At 43.3% G+C, this 16,588-nt stretch overlaps 9 pseudogenes; all 9 read right to left on the bottom strand.

Annotated features, from left to right (window-relative positions):
• Nucleotides 1-1,261: 1,261 nt before the first annotated feature.
• On the bottom strand, nucleotides 1,262-1,525 carry LOC130300896 (U2 spliceosomal RNA; annotated as a pseudogene).
• Nucleotides 1,526-2,995: 1,470 nt separating this feature from the next.
• LOC130300894 (U2 spliceosomal RNA) lies at nucleotides 2,996-3,259 on the bottom strand (annotated as a pseudogene).
• Nucleotides 3,260-4,735: 1,476 nt separating this feature from the next.
• On the bottom strand, nucleotides 4,736-5,000 carry LOC130300847 (U2 spliceosomal RNA; annotated as a pseudogene).
• A 1,483-nt stretch (nucleotides 5,001-6,483) lies between these two features.
• On the bottom strand, nucleotides 6,484-6,748 carry LOC130300844 (U2 spliceosomal RNA; annotated as a pseudogene).
• A 1,479-nt stretch (nucleotides 6,749-8,227) lies between these two features.
• On the bottom strand, nucleotides 8,228-8,491 carry LOC130300893 (U2 spliceosomal RNA; annotated as a pseudogene).
• A 1,512-nt stretch (nucleotides 8,492-10,003) lies between these two features.
• Nucleotides 10,004-10,267, bottom strand: LOC130300837 (U2 spliceosomal RNA; annotated as a pseudogene).
• Nucleotides 10,268-11,743: 1,476 nt separating this feature from the next.
• LOC130300827 (U2 spliceosomal RNA) lies at nucleotides 11,744-12,007 on the bottom strand (annotated as a pseudogene).
• Nucleotides 12,008-13,486: 1,479 nt separating this feature from the next.
• On the bottom strand, nucleotides 13,487-13,750 carry LOC130300892 (U2 spliceosomal RNA; annotated as a pseudogene).
• A 1,476-nt stretch (nucleotides 13,751-15,226) lies between these two features.
• Nucleotides 15,227-15,490, bottom strand: LOC130300891 (U2 spliceosomal RNA; annotated as a pseudogene).
• Nucleotides 15,491-16,588: the final 1,098 nt, after the last annotated feature.

Raw genomic sequence — 16,588 nt, 5'->3', positions numbered from 1 at the left:
ATAGCCTGGCTTTTGCCTGAACCCCCATCACTCCTCCTCTTGCATATAAGACAATATTTCAGATCTGCATATGAAAACAACACGCCTACCTTTGTTGCACATAGCTGCCTGCCTGTCTCTAGTTACCCCACTGGCTGTAGCTGCGTCCCTTCCGACATGGAATAACACCAACTGTAACGATAAACTGAAAATTAACAGTATAAACCTGCATCATTTTGGACTCTGGTATTTGCTGAATCCGGGTGACCTGACAATCGATGGTGGTGCCGCTGGTGATTCTGGCCTTCTTGGAATCTGTTGGGCCTATGTGTTAGCTCACACATCACTTGGGTATCCATGGTAACTACCACAACATGGTCATCTGCAGTTTACATCTAGCCCGTGGCATTGAATGGCATTTTAAAAGTGCTAAGGGTCCTGGTGCAATAATCCTCCCATGAGGATCAGCCTCAACGGCTTTGTAGATTGCACTCATGTCAGCAACTCCATATACATTTTTTTTTCTTCATGCTTCTTTCTTCATCCTTTTTTCTTTCTGTCATTCAGACTTTCATTCATTCGATCTCTCTCACTCACTTGCTTTAACTCATTTGTTCTCACTCACTCACTCACTCACTCAATCACTCACTCACTCATTCACTCTCACTCACTCTCACTCTCTCACTCACTCGCTCACTAAGTCAGTCTCTCTCTCTCTCTCTTTTTCTTTTTATATATATTTTTTTCCGTCTTCTTCTTCTTCTTCTTCTTCTTCTTCTTCTTCTTCTTCAGACCCTGTCATAGCACTAATGCCTTTCCAATACCACCAGCAGATGGAGACACTCCATTGCAACATTGGTTGTGAGCAGCAGTTTCTAAAAACAAATGCCTCATGGCGGATTTCCCATCCATCAATGGATGGTAAATTTTGTTTTTATCATTCACTGACCACAGAAACCAATGCATGGTCAAGCAACAGCAATGACACACCCTTGTGTATAGGCATGAGACCCTCATGTCATTTAACAGGATTCAGCACCACCCACAAGACAGCTACCTGTCATGTCATGTCAAACCTGCACAGGTGTGCTAGATTATTATTATTTAGTTTTATTTTATTTTTTTACACCAATCAGTGTGCAAACATGGTCATTAAAACGCTAAATGAATAGACGTTCATAAACCAGTCAGTGCAACTCATCATTTTGGTCTCCAATTCTCAAACTCAAATTCTCACCCACGGAGGATTAAATGAGAATCTTTCTTGTTTAACACTGGAATGGGGTGGTGCACTGTTCACTACCCGAAGATACTGCCACATCGGGTCAATGCATAGGGCGACAGAAGCAAGCTTCCAAATCAGCTCCCTTTCTCAAAAATCCATTTAATTTATGGTCCCCAGATAGGGAACGTATGTATCAGTATGTGCTCACAAGTCACCCAAGTGCAAGTATTCACACAAAAAAAAACGTGCCTCAGGATGCGATCTGTCGCAAGATCCTTTCTTTTTTTACACTTGATCTAAGCCAAAAGGCCTAGAGGGGATAACCGGGAAAGGGGTGGACCCAACCATGTCCCCTTCATGAGCACTCACATTACTCATAGGAATGGAAGGAAGGCTGGCAGCCAACCAGCCTCCCATACACTTTCTGGGTGGGTGGCAGTCAGCCACCCATACATACATACAGCACAGGCTAAACCCACATCATCACTTAAAAAAAGGACAGGCGACCATTGCACTCTGATGGAGCATTTAGCAATGCAATCCATAGCCTGGCTTTTGCCTGAACCCCCATCACTCCTCCTCTTGCATATAAGACAATATTTCAGATCTGCATATGAAAACAACACGCCTACCTTTGTTGCACATAGCTGCCTGCCTGTCTCTAGTTACCCCACTGGCTGTAGCTGCGTCCCTTCCGACATGGAATAACACCAACTGTAACGATAAACTGAAAATTAACAGTATAAACCTGCATCATTTTGGACTCTGGTATTTGCTGAATCCGGGTGACCTGACAATCGATGGTGGTGCCGCTGGTGATTCTGGCCTTCTTGGAATCTGTTGGGCCTATGTGTTAGCTCACACATCACTTGGGTATCCATGGTAACTACCACAACATGGTCATCTGCAGTTTACATCTAGCCCGTGGCATTGAATGGCATTTTAAAAGTGCTAAGGGTCCTGGTGCAATAATCCTCCCATGAGGATCAGCCTCAACGGCTTTGTAGATTGCACTCATGTCAGCAACTCCATATACATTTTTTTTTCTTCATGCTTCTTTCTTCATCCTTTTTTCTTTCTGTCATTCAGACTTTCATTCATTCGATCTCTCTCACTCACTTGCTTTAACTCATTTGTTCTCACTCACTCACTCACTCACTCAATCACTCACTCACTCATTCACTCTCACTCACTCTCACTCTCTCACTCACTCGCTCACTAAGTCAGTCTCTCTCTCTCTCTCTCTTTTTCTTTTTATATATATTTTTTTCCGTCTTCTTCTTCTTCTTCTTCTTCTTCAGACCCTGTCATAGCACTAATGCCTTTCCAATACCACCAGCAGATGGAGACACTCCATTGCAACATTGGTTGTGAGCAGCAGTTTCTAAAAACAAATGCCTCATGGCGGATTTCCCATCCATCAATGGATGGTAAATTTTGTTTTTATCATTCACTGACCACAGAAACCAATGCATGGTCAAGCAACAGCAATGACACACCCTTGTGTATAGGCATGAGACCCTCATGTCATTTAACAGGATTCAGCACCACCCACAAGACAGCTACCTGTCATGTCATGTCAAACCTGCACAGGTGTGCTAGATTATTATTATTTAGTTTTATTTTATTTTTTTACACCAATCAGTGTGCAAACATGGTCATTAAAACGCTAAATGAATAGACGTTCATAAACCAGTCAGTGCAACTCATCATTTTGGTCTCCAATTCTCAAACTCAAATTCTCACCCACGGAGGATTAAATGAGAATCTTTCTTGTTTAACACTGGAATGGGGTGGTGCACTGTTCACTACCCGAAGATACTGCCACATCGGGTCAATGCATAGGGCGACAGAAGCAAGCTTCCAAATCAGCTCCCTTTCTCAAAAATCCATTTAATTTATGGTCCCCAGATAGGGAACGTATGTATCAGTATGTGCTCACAAGTCACCCAAGTGCAAGTATTCACACAAAAAAAAACGTGCCTCAGGATGCGATCTGTCGCAAGATCCTTTCTTTTTTTACACTTGATCTAAGCCAAAAGGCCTAGAGGGGATAACCGGGAAAGGGGTGGACCCAACCATGTCCCCTTCATGAGCACTCACATTACTCATAGGAATGGAAGGAAGGCTGGCAGCCAACCAGCCTCCCATACACTTTCTGGGTGGGTGGCAGTCAGCCACCCATACATACATACAGCACAGGCTAAACCCACATCATCACTTAAAAAAAAAAAGGACAGGCGACCATTGCACTCTGATGGAGCATTTAGCAATGCAATCCATAGCCTGGCTTTTGCCTGAACCCCCATCACTCCTCCTCTTGCATATAAGACAATATTTCAGATCTGCATATGAAAACAACACGCCTACCTTTGTTGCACATAGCTGCCTGCCTGTCTCTAGTTACCCCACTGGCTGTAGCTGCGTCCCTTCCGACATGGAATAACACCAACTGTAACGATAAACTGAAAATTAACAGTATAAACCTGCATCATTTTGGACTCTGGTATTTGCTGAATCCGGGTGACCTGACAATCGATGGTGGTGCCGCTGGTGATTCTGGCCTTCTTGGAATCTGTTGGGCCTATGTGTTAGCTCACACATCACTTGGGTATCCATGGTAACTACCACAACATGGTCATCTGCAGTTTACATCTAGCCCGTGGCATTGAATGGCATTTTAAAAGTGCTAAGGGTCCTGGTGCAATAATCCTCCCATGAGGATCAGCCTCAACGGCTTTGTAGATTGCACTCATGTCAGCAACTCCATATACATTTTTTTTTCTTCATGCTTCTTTCTTCATCCTTTTTTCTTTCTGTCATTCAGACTTTCATTCATTCGATCTCTCTCACTCACTTGCTTTAACTCATTTGTTCTCACTCACTCACTCACTCAATCACTCACTCACTCATTCACTCTCACTCACTCTCACTCTCTCACTCACTCGCTCACTAAGTCAGTCTCTCTCTCTCTCTCTCTTTTTCTTTTTATATATATTTTTTTCCGTCTTCTTCTTCTTCTTCTTCTTCTTCTTCTTCAGACCCTGTCATAGCACTAATGCCTTTCCAATACCACCAGCAGATGGAGACACTCCATTGCAACATTGGTTGTGAGCAGCAGTTTCTAAAAACAAATGCCTCATGGCGGATTTCCCATCCATCAATGGATGGTAAATTTTGTTTTTATCATTCACTGACCACAGAAACCAATGCATGGTCAAGCAACAGCAATGACACACCCTTGTGTATAGGCATGAGACCCTCATGTCATTTAACAGGATTCAGCACCACCCACAAGACAGCTACCTGTCATGTCATGTCAAACCTGCACAGGTGTGCTAGATTATTATTATTTAGTTTTATTTTATTTTTTTACACCAATCAGTGTGCAAACATGGTCATTAAAACGCTAAATGAATAGACGTTCATAAACCAGTCAGTGCAACTCATCATTTTGGTCTCCAATTCTCAAACTCAAATTCTCACCCACGGAGGATTAAATGAGAATCTTTCTTGTTTAACACTGGAATGGGGTGGTGCACTGTTCACTACCCGAAGATACTGCCACATCGGGTCAATGCATAGGGCGACAGAAGCAAGCTTCCAAATCAGCTCCCTTTCTCAAAAATCCATTTAATTTATGGTCCCCAGATAGGGAACGTATGTATCAGTATGTGCTCACAAGTCACCCAAGTGCAAGTATTCACACAAAAAAAAACGTGCCTCAGGATGCGATCTGTCGCAAGATCCTTTCTTTTTTTTACACTTGATCTAAGCCAAAAGGCCTAGAGGGGATAACCGGGAAAGGGGTGGACCCAACCATGTCCCCTTCATGAGCACTCACATTACTCATAGGAATGGAAGGAAGGCTGGCAGCCAACCAGCCTCCCATACACTTTCTGGGTGGGTGGCAGTCAGCCACCCATACATACATACAGCACAGGCTAAACCCACATCATCACTTAAAAAAAGGACAGGCGACCATTGCACTCTGATGGAGCATTTAGCAATGCAATCCATAGCCTGGCTTTTGCCTGAACCCCCATCACTCCTCCTCTTGCATATAAGACAATATTTCAGATCTGCATATGAAAACAACACGCCTACCTTTGTTGCACATAGCTGCCTGCCTGTCTCTAGTTACCCCACTGGCTGTAGCTGCGTCCCTTCCGACATGGAATAACACCAACTGTAACGATAAACTGAAAATTAACAGTATAAACCTGCATCATTTTGGACTCTGGTATTTGCTGAATCCGGGTGACCTGACAATCGATGGTGGTGCCGCTGGTGATTCTGGCCTTCTTGGAATCTGTTGGGCCTATGTGTTAGCTCACACATCACTTGGGTATCCATGGTAACTACCACAACATGGTCATCTGCAGTTTACATCTAGCCCGTGGCATTGAATGGCATTTTAAAAGTGCTAAGGGTCCTGGTGCAATAATCCTCCCATGAGGATCAGCCTCAACGGCTTTGTAGATTGCACTCATGTCAGCAACTCCATATACATTTTTTTTTCTTCATGCTTCTTTCTTCATCCTTTTTTCTTTCTGTCATTCAGACTTTCATTCATTCGATCTCTCTCACTCACTTGCTTTAACTCATTTGTTCTCACTCACTCACTCACTCACTCAATCACTCACTCACTCATTCACTCTCACTCACTCTCACTCTCTCACTCACTCGCTCGCTCACTAAGTCAGTCTCTCTCTCTCTCTCTCTTTTTCTTTTTATATATATTTTTTTCCGTCTTCTTCTTCTTCTTCTTCTTCTTCTTCTTCTTCAGACCCTGTCATAGCACTAATGCCTTTCCAATACCACCAGCAGATGGAGACACTCCATTGCAACATTGGTTGTGAGCAGCAGTTTCTAAAAACAAATGCCTCATGGCGGATTTCCCATCCATCAATGGATGGTAAATTTTGTTTTTATCATTCACTGACCACAGAAACCAATGCATGGTCAAGCAACAGCAATGACACACCCTTGTGTATAGGCATGAGACCCTCATGTCATTTAACAGGATTCAGCACCACCCACAAGACAGCTACCTGTCATGTCATGTCAAACCTGCACAGGTGTGCTAGATTATTATTATTTAGTTTTATTTTATTTTTTTACACCAATCAGTGTGCAAACATGGTCATTAAAACGCTAAATGAATAGACGTTCATAAACCAGTCAGTGCAACTCATCATTTTGGTCTCCAATTCTCAAACTCAAATTCTCACCCACGGAGGATTAAATGAGAATCTTTCTTGTTTAACACTGGAATGGGGTGGTGCACTGTTCACTACCCGAAGATACTGCCACATCGGGTCAATGCATAGGGCGACAGAAGCAAGCTTCCAAATCAGCTCCCTTTCTCAAAAATCCATTTAATTTATGGTCCCCAGATAGGGAACGTATGTATCAGTATGTGCTCACAAGTCACCCAAGTGCAAGTATTCACACAAAAAAAAACGTGCCTCAGGATGCGATCTGTCGCAAGATCCTTTCTTTTTTTTACACTTGATCTAAGCCAAAAGGCCTAGAGGGGATAACCGGGAAAGGGGTGGACCCAACCATGTCCCCTTCATGAGCACTCACATTACTCATAGGAATGGAAGGAAGGCTGGCAGCCAACCAGCCTCCCATACACTTTCTGGGTGGGTGGCAGTCAGCCACCCATACATACATACAGCACAGGCTAAACCCACATCATCACTTAAAAAAAGGACAGGCGACCATTGCACTCTGATGGAGCATTTAGCAATGCAATCCATAGCCTGGCTTTTGCCTGAACCCCCATCACTCCTCCTCTTGCATATAAGACAATATTTCAGATCTGCATATGAAAACAACACGCCTACCTTTGTTGCACATAGCTGCCTGCCTGTCTCTAGTTACCCCACTGGCTGTAGCTGCGTCCCTTCCGACATGGAATAACACCAACTGTAACGATAAACTGAAAATTAACAGTATAAACCTGCATCATTTTGGACTCTGGTATTTGCTGAATCCGGGTGACCTGACAATCGATGGTGGTGCCGCTGGTGATTCTGGCCTTCTTGGAATCTGTTGGGCCTATGTGTTAGCTCACACATCACTTGGGTATCCATGGTAACTACCACAACATGGTCATCTGCAGTTTACATCTAGCCCGTGGCATTGAATGGCATTTTAAAAGTGCTAAGGGTCCTGGTGCAATAATCCTCCCATGAGGATCAGCCTCAACGGCTTTGTAGATTGCACTCATGTCAGCAACTCCATATACATTTTTTTTTCTTCATGCTTCTTTCTTCATCCTTTTTTCTTTCTGTCATTCAGACTTTCATTCATTCGATCTCTCTCACTCACTTGCTTTAACTCATTTGTTCTCACTCACTCACTCACTCACTCACTCAATCACTCACTCACTCATTCACTCTCACTCACTCTCACTCTCTCACTCACTCGCTCACTAAGTCAGTCTCTCTCTCTCTCTCTCTCTTTTTCTTTTTATATATATTTTTTTCCGTCTTCTTCTTCTTCTTCTTCTTCTTCTTCAGACCCTGTCATAGCACTAATGCCTTTCCAATACCACCAGCAGATGGAGACACTCCATTGCAACATTGGTTGTGAGCAGCAGTTTCTAAAAACAAATGCCTCATGGCGGATTTCCCATCCATCAATGGATGGTAAATTTTGTTTTTATCATTCACTGACCACAGAAACCAATGCATGGTCAAGCAACAGCAATGACACACCCTTGTGTATAGGCATGAGACCCTCATGTCATTTAACAGGATTCAGCACCACCCACAAGACAGCTACCTGTCATGTCATGTCAAACCTGCACAGGTGTGCTAGATTATTATTATTTAGTTTTATTTTATTTTTTTACACCAATCAGTGTGCAAACATGGTCATTAAAACGCTAAATGAATAGACGTTCATAAACCAGTCAGTGCAACTCATCATTTTGGTCTCCAATTCTCAAACTCAAATTCTCACCCACGGAGGATTAAATGAGAATCTTTCTTGTTTAACACTGGAATGGGGTGGTGCACTGTTCACTACCCGAAGATACTGCCACATCGGGTCAATGCATAGGGCGACAGAAGCAAGCTTCCAAATCAGCTCCCTTTCTCAAAAATCCATTTAATTTATGGTCCCCAGATAGGGAACGTATGTATCAGTATGTGCTCACAAGTCACCCAAGTGCAAGTATTCACACAAAAAAAAACGTGCCTCAGGATGCGATCTGTCGCAAGATCCTTTCTTTTTTTACACTTGATCTAAGCCAAAAGGCCTAGAGGGGATAACCGGGAAAGGGGTGGACCCAACCATGTCCCCTTCATGAGCACTCACATTACTCATAGGAATGGAAGGAAGGCTGGCAGCCAACCAGCCTCCCATACACTTTCTGGGTGGGTGGCAGTCAGCCACCCATACATACATACAGCACAGGCTAAACCCACATCATCACTTAAAAAAAGGACAGGCGACCATTGCACTCTGATGGAGCATTTAGCAATGCAATCCATAGCCTGGCTTTTGCCTGAACCCCCATCACTCCTCCTCTTGCATATAAGACAATATTTCAGATCTGCATATGAAAACAACACGCCTACCTTTGTTGCACATAGCTGCCTGCCTGTCTCTAGTTACCCCACTGGCTGTAGCTGCGTCCCTTCCGACATGGAATAACACCAACTGTAACGATAAACTGAAAATTAACAGTATAAACCTGCATCATTTTGGACTCTGGTATTTGCTGAATCCGGGTGACCTGACAATCGATGGTGGTGCCGCTGGTGATTCTGGCCTTCTTGGAATCTGTTGGGCCTATGTGTTAGCTCACACATCACTTGGGTATCCATGGTAACTACCACAACATGGTCATCTGCAGTTTACATCTAGCCCGTGGCATTGAATGGCATTTTAAAAGTGCTAAGGGTCCTGGTGCAATAATCCTCCCATGAGGATCAGCCTCAACGGCTTTGTAGATTGCACTCATGTCAGCAACTCCATATACATTTTTTTTTCTTCATGCTTCTTTCTTCATCCTTTTTTCTTTCTGTCATTCAGACTTTCATTCATTCGATCTCTCTCACTCACTTGCTTTAACTCATTTGTTCTCACTCACTCACTCACTCACTCAATCACTCACTCACTCATTCACTCTCACTCACTCTCACTCTCTCACTCACTCGCTCACTAAGTCAGTCTCTCTCTCTCTCTCTCTTTTTCTTTTTATATATATTTTTTTCCATCTTCTTCTTCTTCTTCTTCTTCTTCTTCTTCTTCTTCTTCTTCTTCTTCTTCTTCTTCTTCTTCTTCAGACCCTGTCATAGCACTAATGCCTTTCCAATACCACCAGCAGATGGAGACACTCCATTGCAACATTGGTTGTGAGCAGCAGTTTCTAAAAACAAATGCCTCATGGCGGATTTCCCATCCATCAATGGATGGTAAATTTTGTTTTTATCATTCACTGACCACAGAAACCAATGCATGGTCAAGCAACAGCAATGACACACCCTTGTGTATAGGCATGAGACCCTCATGTCATTTAACAGGATTCAGCACCACCCACAAGACAGCTACCTGTCATGTCATGTCAAACCTGCACAGGTGTGCTAGATTATTATTATTTAGTTTTATTTTATTTTTTTACACCAATCAGTGTGCAAACATGGTCATTAAAACGCTAAATGAATAGACGTTCATAAACCAGTCAGTGCAACTCATCATTTTGGTCTCCAATTCTCAAACTCAAATTCTCACCCACGGAGGATTAAATGAGAATCTTTCTTGTTTAACACTGGAATGGGGTGGTGCACTGTTCACTACCCGAAGATACTGCCACATCGGGTCAATGCATAGGGCGACAGAAGCAAGCTTCCAAATCAGCTCCCTTTCTCAAAAATCCATTTAATTTATGGTCCCCAGATAGGGAACGTATGTATCAGTATGTGCTCACAAGTCACCCAAGTGCAAGTATTCACACACAAAAAAACGTGCCTCAGGATGCGATCTGTCGCAAGATCCTTTCTTTTTTTACACTTGATCTAAGCCAAAAGGCCTAGAGGGGATAACCGGGAAAGGGGTGGACCCAACCATGTCCCCTTCATGAGCACTCACATTACTCATAGGAATGGAAGGAAGGCTGGCAGCCAACCAGCCTCCCATACACTTTCTGGGTGGGTGGCAGTCAGCCACCCATACATACATACAGCACAGGCTAAACCCACATCATCACTTAAAAAAAGGACAGGCGACCATTGCACTCTGATGGAGCATTTAGCAATGCAATCCATAGCCTGGCTTTTGCCTGAACCCCCATCACTCCTCCTCTTGCATATAAGACAATATTTCAGATCTGCATATGAAAACAACACGCCTACCTTTGTTGCACATAGCTGCCTGCCTGTCTCTAGTTACCCCACTGGCTGTAGCTGCGTCCCTTCCGACATGGAATAACACCAACTGTAACGATAAACTGAAAATTAACAGTATAAACCTGCATCATTTTGGACTCTGGTATTTGCTGAATCCGGGTGACCTGACAATCGATGGTGGTGCCGCTGGTGATTCTGGCCTTCTTGGAATCTGTTGGGCCTATGTGTTAGCTCACACATCACTTGGGTATCCATGGTAACTACCACAACATGGTCATCTGCAGTTTACATCTAGCCCGTGGCATTGAATGGCATTTTAAAAGTGCTAAGGGTCCTGGTGCAATAATCCTCCCATGAGGATCAGCCTCAACGGCTTTGTAGATTGCACTCATGTCAGCAACTCCATATACATTTTTTTTTCTTCATGCTTCTTTCTTCATCCTTTTTTCTTTCTGTCATTCAGACTTTCATTCATTCGATCTCTCTCACTCACTTGCTTTAACTCATTTGTTCTCACTCACTCACTCACTCACTCAATCACTCACTCACTCATTCACTCTCACTCACTCTCACTCTCTCACTCACTCGCTCACTAAGTCAGTCTCTCTCTCTCTCTCTCTTTTTCTTTTTATATATATTTTTTTCCGTCTTCTTCTTATTCTTCTTCTTCTTCTTCTTCAGACCCTGTCATAGCACTAATGCCTTTCCAATACCACCAGCAGATGGAGACACTCCATTGCAACATTGGTTGTGAGCAGCAGTTTCTAAAAACAAATGCCTCATGGCGGATTTCCCATCCATCAATGGATGGTAAATTTTGTTTTTATCATTCACTGACCACAGAAACCAATGCATGGTCAAGCAACAGCAATGACACACCCTTGTGTATAGGCATGAGACCCTCATGTCATTTAACAGGATTCAGCACCACCCACAAGACAGCTACCTGTCATGTCATGTCAAACCTGCACAGGTGTGCTAGATTATTATTATTTAGTTTTATTTTATTTTTTTACACCAATCAGTGTGCAAACATGGTCATTAAAACGCTAAATGAATAGACGTTCATAAACCAGTCAGTGCAACTCATCATTTTGGTCTCCAATTCTCAAACTCAAATTCTCACCCACGGAGGATTAAATGAGAATCTTTCTTGTTTAACACTGGAATGGGGTGGTGCACTGTTCACTACCCGAAGATACTGCCACATCGGGTCAATGCATAGGGCGACAGAAGCAAGCTTCCAAATCAGCTCCCTTTCTCAAAAATCCATTTAATTTATGGTCCCCAGATAGGGAACATATGTATCAGTATGTGCTCACAAGTCACCCAAGTGCAAGTATTCACACAAAAAAAAACGTGCCTCAGGATGCGATCTGTCGCAAGATCCTTTCTTTTTTTACACTTGATCTAAGCCAAAAGGCCTAGAGGGGATAACCGGGAAAGGGGTGGACCCAACCATGTCCCCTTCATGAGCACTCACATTACTCATAGGAATGGAAGGAAGGCTGGCAGCCAACCAGCCTCCCATACACTTTCTGGGTGGGTGGCAGTCAGCCACCCATACATACATACAGCACAGGCTAAACCCACATCGTCACTTAAAAAAAGGACAGGCGACCATTGCACTCTGATGGAGCATTTAGCAATGCAATCCATAGCCTGGCTTTTGCCTGAACCCCCATCACTCCTCCTCTTGCATATAAGACAATATTTCAGATCTGCATATGAAAACAACACGCCTACCTTTGTTGCACATAGCTGCCTGCCTGTCTCTAGTTACCCCACTGGCTGTAGCTGCGTCCCTTCCGACATGGAATAACACCAACTGTAACGATAAACTGAAAATTAACAGTATAAACCTGCATCATTTTGGACTCTGGTATTTGCTGAATCCGGGTGACCTGACAATCGATGGTGGTGCCGCTGGTGATTCTGGCCTTCTTGGAATCTGTTGGGCCTATGTGTTAGCTCACACATCACTTGGGTATCCATGGTAACTACCACAACATGGTCATCTGCAGTTTACATCTAGCCCGTGGCATTGAATGGCATTTTAAAAGTGCTAAGGGTCCTGGTGCAATAATCCTCCCATGAGGATCAGCCTCAACGGCTTTGTAGATTGCACTCATGTCAGCAACTCCATATACATTTTTTTTTCTTCATGCTTCTTTCTTCATCCTTTTTTCTTTCTGTCATTCAGACTTTCATTCATTCGATCTCTCTCACTCACTTGCTTTAACTCATTTGTTCTCACTCACTCACTCACTCACTCAATCACTCACTCACTCATTCACTCTCACTCACTCTCACTCTCTCACTCACTCGCTCACTAAGTCAGTCTCTCTCTCTCTCTCTCTTTTTCTTTTTATATATATTTTTTTCCGTCTTCTTCTTCTTCTTCTTCTTCTTCTTCTTCTTCAGACCCTGTCATAGCACTAATGCCTTTCCAATACCACCAGCAGATGGAGACACTCCATTGCAACATTGGTTGTGAGCAGCAGTTTCTAAAAACAAATGCCTCATGGCGGATTTCCCATCCATCAATGGATGGTAAATTTAGTTTTTATCATTCACTGACCACAGAAACCAATGCATGGTCAAGCAACAGCAATGACACACCCTTGTGTATAGGCATGAGACCCTCATGTCATTTAACAGGATTCAGCACCACCCACAAGACAGCTACCTGTCATGTCATGTCAAACCTGCACAGGTGTGCTAGATTATTATTATTTAGTTTTATTTTATTTTTTTACACCAATCAGTGTGCAAACATGGTCATTAAAACGCTAAATGAATAGACGTTCATAAACCAGTCAGTGCAACTCATCATTTTGGTCTCCAATTCTCAAACTCAAATTCTCACCCACGGAGGATTAAATGAGAATCTTTCTTGTTTAACACTGGAATGGGGTGGTGCACTGTTCACTACCCGAAGATACTGCCACATCGGGTCAATGCATAGGGCGACAGAAGCAAGCTTCCAAATCAGCTCCCTTTCTCAAAAATCCATTTAATTTATGGTCCCCAGATAGGGAACGTATGTATCAGTATGTGCTCACAAGTCACCCAAGTGCAAGTATTCACACAAAAAAAAACGTGCCTCAGGATGCGATCTGTCGCAAGATCCTTTCTTTTTTTACACTTGATCTAAGCCAAAAGGCCTAGAGGGGATAACCGGGAAAGGGGTGGACCCAACCATGTCCCCTTCATGAGCACTCACATTACTCATAGGAATGGAAGGAAGGCTGGCAGCCAACCAGCCTCCCATACACTTTCTGGGTGGGTGGCAGTCAGCCACCCATACATACATACAGCACAGGCTAAACCCACATCATCACTTAAAAAAAGGACAGGCGACCATTGCACTCTGATGGAGCATTTAGCAATGCAATCCATAGCCTGGCTTTTGCCTGAACCCCCATCACTCCTCCTCTTGCATATAAGACAATATTTCAGATCTGCATATGAAAACAACACGCCTACCTTTGTTGCACATAGCTGCCTGCCTGTCTCTAGTTACCCCACTGGCTGTAGCTGCGTCCCTTCCGACATGGAATAACACCAACTGTAACGATAAACTGAAAATTAACAGTATAAACCTGCATCATTTTGGACTCTGGTATTTGCTGAATCCGGGTGACCTGACAATCGATGGTGGTGCCGCTGGTGATTCTGGCCTTCTTGGAATCTGTTGGGCCTATGTGTTAGCTCACACATCACTTGGGTATCCATGGTAACTACCACAACATGGTCATCTGCAGTTTACATCTAGCCCGTGGCATTGAATGGCATTTTAAAAGTGCTAAGGGTCCTGGTGCAATAATCCTCCCATGAGGATCAGCCTCAACGGCTTTGTAGATTGCACTCATGTCAGCAACTCCATATACATTTTTTTTTCTTCATGCTTCTTTCTTCATCCTTTTTTCTTTCTGTCATTCAGACTTTCATTCATTCGATCTCTCTCACTCACTTGCTTTAACTCATTTGTTCTCACTCACTCACTCACTCACTCAATCACTCACTCACTCATTCACTCTCACTCACTCTCACTCTCTCACTCACTCGCTCACTAAGTCAGTCTCTCTCTCTCTCTCTCTTTTTCTTTTTATATATATTTTTTTCCGTCTTCTTCTTCTTCTTCTTCTTCTTCTTCTTCAGACCCTGTCATAGCACTAATGCCTTTCCAATACCACCAGCAGATGGAGACACTCCATTGCAACATTGGTTGTGAGCAGCAGTTTCTAAAAACAAATGCCTCATGGCGGATTTCCCATCCATCAATGGATGGTAAATTTTGTTTTTATCATTCACTGACCACAGAAACCAATGCATGGTCAAGCAACAGCAATGACACACCCTTGTGTATAGGCATGAGACCCTCATGTCATTTAACAGGATTCAGCACCACCCACAAGACAGCTACCTGTCATGTCATGTCAAACCTGCACAGGTGTGCTAGATTATTATTATTTAGTTTTATTTTATTTTTTTACACCAATCAGTGTGCAAACATGGTCATTAAAACGCTAAATGAATAGACGTTCATAAACCAGTCAGTGCAACTCATCATTTTGGTCTCCAATTCTCAAACTCAAATTCTCACCCACGGAGGATTAAATGAGAATCTTTCTTGTTTAACACTGGAATGGGGTGGTGCACTGTTCACTACCCGAAGATACTGCCACATCGGGTCAATGCATAGGGCGACAGAAGCAAGCTTCCAAATCAGCTCCCTTTCTCAAAAATCCATTTAATTTATGGTCCCCAGATAGGGAACGTATGTATCAGTATGTGCTCACAAGTCACCCAAGTGCAAGTATTCACACAAAAAAAAACGTGCCTCAGGATGCGATCTGTCGCAAGATCCTTTCTTTTTTTACACTTGATCTAAGCCAAAAGGCCTAGAGGGGATAACCGGGAAAGGGGTGGACCCAACCATGTCCCCTTCATGAGCACTCACATTACTCATAGGAATGGAAGGAAGGCTGGCAGCCAACCAGCCTCCCATACACTTTCTGGGTGGGTGGCAGTCAGCCACCCATACATACATACAGCACAGGCTAAACCCACATCATCACTTAAAAAAAGGACAGGCGACCATTGCACTCTGATGGAGCATTTAGCAATGCAATCCATAGCCTGGCTTTTGCCTGAACCCCCATCACTCCTCCTCTTGCATATAAGACAATATTTCAGATCTGCATATGAAAACAACACGCCTACCTTTGTTGCACATAGCTGCCTGCCTGTCTCTAGTTACCCCACTGGCTGTAGCTGCGTCCCTTCCGACATGGAATAACACCAACTGTAACGATAAACTGAAAATTAACAGTATAAACCTGCATCATTTTGGACTCTGGTATTTGCTGAATCCGGGTGACCTGACAATCGATGGTGGTGCCGCTGGTGATTCTGGCCTTCTTGGAATCTGTTGGGCCTATGTGTTAGCTCACACATCACTTGGGTATCCATGGTAACTACCACAACATGGTCATCTGCAGTTTACATCTAGCCCGTGGCATTGAATGGCATTTTAAAAGTGCTAAGGGTCCTGGTGCAATAATCCTCCCATGAGGATCAGCCTCAACGGCTTTGTAGATTGCACTCATGTCAGCAACTCCATATACATTTTTTTTTCTTCATGCTTCTTTCTTCATCCTTTTTTCTTTCTGTCATTCAGACTTTCATTCATTCGATCTCTCTCACTCACTTGCTTTAACTCATTTGTTCTCACTCACTCACTCACTCACTCACTCAATCACTCACTCACTCATTCACTCTCACTCACTCTCACTCTCTCACTCACTCGCTCACTAAGTCAGTCTCTCTCTCTCTCTCTTTTTCTTTTTATATATATTTTTTTCCGTCTTCTTCTTCTTCTTCTTCTTCTTCTTCTTCTTCAGACCCTGTCATAGCACTAATGCCTTTCCAATACCACCAGCAGATGGAGACACTCCATTGCAACATTGGTTGTGAGCAGCAGTTTCTAAAAACAAATGCCTCATGGCAG

Source organism: Hyla sarda, unplaced genomic scaffold (genome assembly GCF_029499605.1).
Source record: "Hyla sarda isolate aHylSar1 unplaced genomic scaffold, aHylSar1.hap1 scaffold_1103, whole genome shotgun sequence".
In the NCBI taxonomy this organism is placed as follows: domain Eukaryota; kingdom Metazoa; phylum Chordata; class Amphibia; order Anura; family Hylidae; genus Hyla; species Hyla sarda.
Note: the sequence above shows the minus strand (reverse complement) of the source record. Positions and strands in the feature narration are given on the sequence as shown.